The 6,352-nt window shown below is 43.1% G+C and overlaps 1 long non-coding RNA gene across 1 annotated transcript; it reads right to left on the reverse strand.

Moving 5' to 3' along the window:
• Window positions 1-848: 848 nt before the first annotated feature.
• On the reverse strand, window positions 849-4,306 carry LOC124136262. The gene is made up of 3 exons (XR_006861327.2): window positions 4,257-4,306; window positions 2,503-2,611; window positions 849-1,101 (listed from the first exon to the last, which is right to left on the reverse strand). It is a non-coding gene; the product is annotated as an uncharacterized LOC124136262 (long non-coding RNA).
• Between the last annotated feature and the right edge of the window lie 2,046 nt (window positions 4,307-6,352).

A 6,352-nucleotide genomic window follows, 5' to 3' on the forward strand; every position in this document is an offset into this window, starting at 1 on the left:
CGCTCAGTCATAATGATGCCATCCCACACCATACCCGATCCACAGCCAAATCTGTCATGAGATCTCAGGACCTTGGCTCGCCGACATTTCGACGTCGCCAGACACGACCACACCTATGAAGGAAGTGCAATGTGAATTGGGACTCATCTGAAAATATCAAGTGCCCAACGACGATTACCCCATTTTCGACGTTGTGTACACCATTGACGTCTGTTGGCAATGTGATAGGATGTGTTTCTACTCGTGTGACTCCTAACTCGTACTCCATCAGCATGATGAAAGTGTTCAGCAGTTTGATTCGCCGTTTGAGCTCGATTTCGTAGAGTCTGGTTTCGGATCAATCGATGCTGACTTGTGACAGTTTACAGCAGTTTTCCTTCCATTAAGTGTTTAAATCAGGAATGATACCCAACACACGTGCGTGGCGCTGCTTCGTGCAGCACGTGAAAACAATCGCATGTGTTTTTGTGTTGTCAACACTTATCTTTGCTCCAATAACATTAATATTTCATTATCTCCTACCTTTTATCCTCCCGACACATAATGCGGGGTGGGTGGGGTCTTTGTGCGTGTGGTGTGTGTGTGCGTGTGCGTGTGCGTGTGCGTGTGTGTGTGTGTGTGCGCGTGCGTGTGCGTGTGTGTGTCCTTCCGTATTTCGTTTCCAGAGCATATTATCTTAAAAACCGTTAATCATCCAAACGTGGGGGGGGGGGGGGGGGGGGGGGGGCGGGATTTGTCATCTTCTGAGGACTCCTTAATTTTAAACCCAATTATCCAAACCCAAGAGCAACCCAAAACCAGAAATATAATATAAACGTATTACAATTCAGGCTAGGTTTATTGACACTACATTTCTGCAAACGGTATAAAACAATCCGTTGTAAGTATGCACCGCATATCTTCTCAGTCACCTTAATCAGCAAGGACAATTACAGTGATTGCCACGGCTAAAACGTGGTTGATGATATCCCCTGTTATCCGGTATACCCTGGTATCTACATACGAGTCTGTTCATTTTCCATGGGTTCTACTTGAACAGCTTGGAGAGATCGTGTATAGTGATGTCCGCAAAATACTGATACTTTTGATGACTTGCATAATCTGAAAAATAATGCCGAACGTATAATATTAGACGTTTATTCGTGCATATAGCTAGGCACCTTGTCCATTGCACATTTACATGCAGTATGGTATGCACATGCAACTAGATACAAGCCATGTAATTACATTTCTAATTACATAGGTAAATTTCTCATTATATACAGATGTATAAATTTCAAAGATATGTTTCAGTTGTGGTTGATAGAAGATATATAAATTTATCATATAATGGGTAGGTTTTTCGGCAGGATAAAGCCAACGGATAAAAACGATATCCGTTGGGGTCATATGCGGATAGAGATACAAATATCAAAGGTCAAGTAGGGACTACTTTCACTGTTTATAAACAAACATGGCGTCGCCGTCGTCGCCGTCGTCATTCGGCGATCGAGTCAGAATTTACCATCGGGAATCTGGATAAACTACAGGGATGATTGCTATCATTATCAAAAGAACAGTCTAATATACTGAAAATCAGTGTCTAACTGTGGCGTAGCTAAGGCATTTTATAAGTTGTTGCTACTTTGGCGGTATAAATTTCGAAACAATTTTGCGAGGGCACGAGGCCTAGCCAAGCGGGATCAGTAGCCATATCTGTGCTTGTAGACATCTGCGGCTTGAAACCTTCTCCACAAATTAAAATAGTTGGATTTGGCCGAAATATGTTTGAATTGTTACCTTGTTTCGTTTTGTCGCTATGTGTACATCTGACTACACTTCTAACAATATGACAGGACAGACCGACTGTCAACAACGTCTGACCGTGGCCGTGACGTCTCATAGACTAGGGTTAGAGTAGCTTCCCTTTGACAAAGGGCAGTTACTCTAGCGGACGGCCCGAAGGATTGCCGCGAAATGCAATTAAAAACAACTGTTGTTTTACGTATATGTTGCTTCGCCACTGTATAGGAAACAGATTTCAGTTGGAACTATATTGGCTACTGTCACTGTCCGACTGACACATCACTTACCCTGTGACGTAATAAATATTAATGCGCGCATTCCAGGAAAACTCGCAATGTTTCGGTAATGTTTGTGAGAGAGGGAAAGTGTGTGTGTGTGTGTGTGTGTGTGTGTGTGTGTGTGTGTTATTTTTTAATAAGAATGAGTATCGCATTATTATCGCCTTATATTGACAGCCCAATTACCCGAGGCGTCGCGGCTTGCTTTACACAGTTGCCTCCCCAAGACATGAATCCAAGATGTGTCACGAATATTATATTTGGCCATCCATCATATATGGCCGCCACTCTGCCTCCAACATTCAAAGTCATGACGTAACTGAAATACTGTTCACAGCGACCTGAAAGTCACTTGTCTACCAGAGTGATTATACATACTGACATGAAGAGTAACACAGTTGACGAAAACTACCAGAAAATATTTGATAGACTGACTTACACACAGATAACTATGATGGCCAGGATCAAGAAACCTGCACCAGCACTAGCACCAGTTGTTGCCCATGTGGTGAATGATATGAGCGGTGATGGCGCTGTGGTATTTCCATCTGAATAATTACAACGAGTAAGGCCATTTAGGCATACAAACGATCGTTCACTGAGTAGACTAATTCATCAACACCAAGGCCGTGTCTTTTGATTTCTACTGTTGTAAAATACCTCAGTGCGTGGAGGGTTTTTTAAATGCCTCTTTTGAGTGGGCTTTCATTAATGCCACTGTGTGTAAGCTTTATGTGGGGGAATGCCGGAGTTGACGCAGGTTGTAGATGAATCCCACAAACACAGGCATGGTGCTGGCAAACAGGGCGAATCTGGGATTCTAACCCACGAGAATAGGATTCTGGCATGCTGAGGGCTCCGAATTGAATGTTGCAGCACCTCACTCTACTGAGACACGCGTGCTTTTGGAATATGTTTTTTGTTTGTTGTTTTACGCCGCACTCACCAATATTCCAGCTATATGACGGCGGTCTGTAAATAATCGAGTCTGGACCAGACAATCCGAGGGTTGACATTATGAGCATCGGTCCACGCAATTGAGATACGATGACATGTATCAACCAAGTCAGCGAGCCTGACCACCCGATCCCGTTAGTCGCCTCTTCCGACAAGCATGGGTTGCTGAAGATCTATTCACGGGTCACTGGAATATGTGATCACACTGCTACACAACAACGCATTCAACGTATATTCTTAGTTCAGTGTCTGTTAAGGAACGTCACATATTTATACAAATTATGTGAGTGGCGAGTGCTACCGAAAGAGCAGGAAATGCTTACCCTTTTTTGCGAACACCTGGCGTCATCACTGGATATCTTGGCTCAATGCATGTAATTTCTGCTTTTTAAGCCCAATGGAATCTAGCACCCGCCACTCAAACAATTTGCATAGAAAGAATTTGTTGCCTGACGCCGCTTGTTGCGAGGGCGGTCGGGTTGCCTAGTGGTTAAAGCGTTCGCTCGTCACGCCGAAGACCCGGGTTCGATTCCCGACATGGGTACAATATGTGAAGCCCATTTCTGGTGTCCCCCGCCGTGATATTGCTGGAATATTGCTCAAAGCGGCGTAAACCCATACTCACTCACTCGCGGAGAAAAGAAAATCTTGTAACAAAACTAAATATATATAGTGAACTGATGTTGACCGCAGTGTAATAAAAAGAGCGTCTGCCTAGAGATCTCATGGTCGCGTTATACCAAAGGTTATTTAAAGATACGTAACGTTTAAAATATGGTACTTGTTCTTACCCTGCCTCCTGCATTAAGGGGATAAAACAATGACTGTCGGCTCGGAGTCAGTATAATGTGTCTGAGTGGGATATTCATGTTAAACTGGGGCATGGTACTTCAGTGGCCTGGCAACACAAAGCGGGACTAGTACAAACGGCCACACACACACACACTACATGTATATAAGCACAATAGTCTTAAACGAAACGCTAAACGATGTGATATCAGTGTTTTCTATATGTCACAACTACATCTACAAATACAACATCTAAGGCAACTAAAATATATATCCAAGTAATTTCTTAACATTTCGTAACATTTAATTATTTTCATTAAAAGCAGTAATAATTCAAACCTTAATACTCGTTGACATACATTCGAAGCTGCGTGAAGCACTTTGAGAGTATTTACGTCTTATGGTGGGATTAATAGATCAATGGTAAACAAATGATTGCACACTTACATGGTGTAACTGATATGTTTGTCATGAGTAGATAAGAGGCTCGGGCATCTTTATTTAAAAGAAAATATGATAGTTTTATTTGATATGTACGTGATAAACAAGGAAGGTTTCAGCTGTGTAAAGGTATCAGTATCGACTGGCTGTATGGAGGAGGTTATCGGGACCATTGATTCAGTTTCTACACGTGTTGTAGTCTGTCCGGGACGAGTTGTGTACGTTTCATGTCCGCAACAGCTGTGGGATCCCAAGAGTGAGTGAGTGAGTTGGGTTTAACGCCGCTTTTAACACTATTCCAGTTATATCACGGCGTGTCAGCTTAATGTGGGAGGAAAGCCCGAAGTGACACAGGTCTCAGACGTTTACCACTTCGGTGACACACACGAGCACGGGTATGGTGCTGACAAACCTAGAAACATAATCGGGGCGATCCGGGGTTTTTCGAACCCACAATCATAGGTTTCTGGCGTGTCCAAGGGACGCAACTCTGCACAGCGAATCACGGCGCTTTAGACGACTGGCCCACCCGTGCCCCCCGTGAGATCACAAGTGACAGTTGAGGCCAACGCAAGCTTCAGATAAACGATATGATTGTATGAAACTCAACACCAGGAATAATTGTGTGCGTGAGATATATAGCTGATGTGCAACTGTACTTTGTTAGTTCATGTTATCCAATTTCGACAACGGGATTTGGCGCAATAAACATTTAAACTCGTTTTAAAAAAAGTCGTAATAACCAGGGAATTTTGCACTGCGAAAATCCGTTCTGAAAAAAACCCCATGGCACTATAACCAGGGAGGACTGTACTACTAAAAAATTCGTGTAAAGAATTGTCCATACTTGAAGGCATGATGTTCGTTTTCTCTGTTTTGTGTTTGGTATTTCCTGGGATTTTTGGTAGTCATGCATCGGCTTCAAATACGTTATATAATAACAGCAACGCTATAAATCAACTGAAACCAGCATGGTGGATGAGAAAGATAAATGGGACCGATTGGGGCGAGTAATTCGTTTCATTAAATGTATTAAGGTTGTTTTTTTTCTTCTCTCTCTCTCTCTCTCTGCTTGTGTGATAATACTTACTTTCCGGGTCATCTTGGGCAGTCAGGTGACTATATTTAGCAGCGTGTACAGTGGACGCACATTACATGCACCAACTGGGGGCACGGGTGGCCCAGTCGTCTAAGGCGCCGCGACTCGCTGTGCAGAGTTGCGTCCCTTGGGCACGCCAGAAACCTATGATTGTGGGTTCGAATCCCGGTGATTCGTGATGTAACTGGAATACTGTTAAAAGCGGCGTTAAACTCAACTCACTCACTCACTCACTCACATGCACAAACTGAAGGAAAACACAGATATGGTACTTAAAGCGCTATTGAAAAAGTTCACCACTCGCTGCCGATTCTGACCCGGATTATAACCACATGATCAAAACTCACTAATGTTGTTTATCGCTAGTAAAATGGATATTTCGTGAAAATCGCACTTTGCAATTTTTGTCATTACTGTTAGTAAATTTCCATATCGGCGGAATGGCTTGTTTTCACGTTATAAGTATCATCACAAATGCAGCTGTCTTTGTTAATTAATCCCCTGTGCAGAGTTGCGTCCCTTGGGCACGCCAGAAACCTATGATTGTGGGTTCGAATCCCGGTTCGCCCCGATTATGTTTCTAGGTTTGTCAGCACCATACCCTTGCTCGTGGGTTTCACCGAAGTGGTAAACGTCTGAGACCTGCATCACTTCGGGCTTTCCTCCCACATTAAGCTGACACGCCGTGATATAACTGGAATACTGTTAAAAGCGGCGTTAAACCCAACCCTCACTCACTCGTTAATTAATCATCGAAATATTTCGTGATTTTATTTCAAGTGGAGATGTCTAAAGTCACCTTCCTGATAAGGAAATAGCCACCAGTCCAGTTACTGATCTTTTGTTGGGCTTTCTCATGAGGAAGAGTCCAGTTTGCTCTTCCTTGTTTCAGTTGCATATCGGTCAATGTTTCCTTATTATTGTCATTGAGAGTCAACTCGATGAAACCATGAACGGGGTGTATATACCACATTTGCTTTATTTGTACCATTACATAACCCCA

This window comes from Haliotis rufescens, unplaced genomic scaffold (assembly GCF_023055435.1).
Source record: "Haliotis rufescens isolate VD_foot unplaced genomic scaffold, xgHalRufe1.0.p SCAF_2, whole genome shotgun sequence".
Lineage (NCBI taxonomy): Eukaryota > Metazoa > Mollusca > Gastropoda > Lepetellida > Haliotidae > Haliotis > Haliotis rufescens.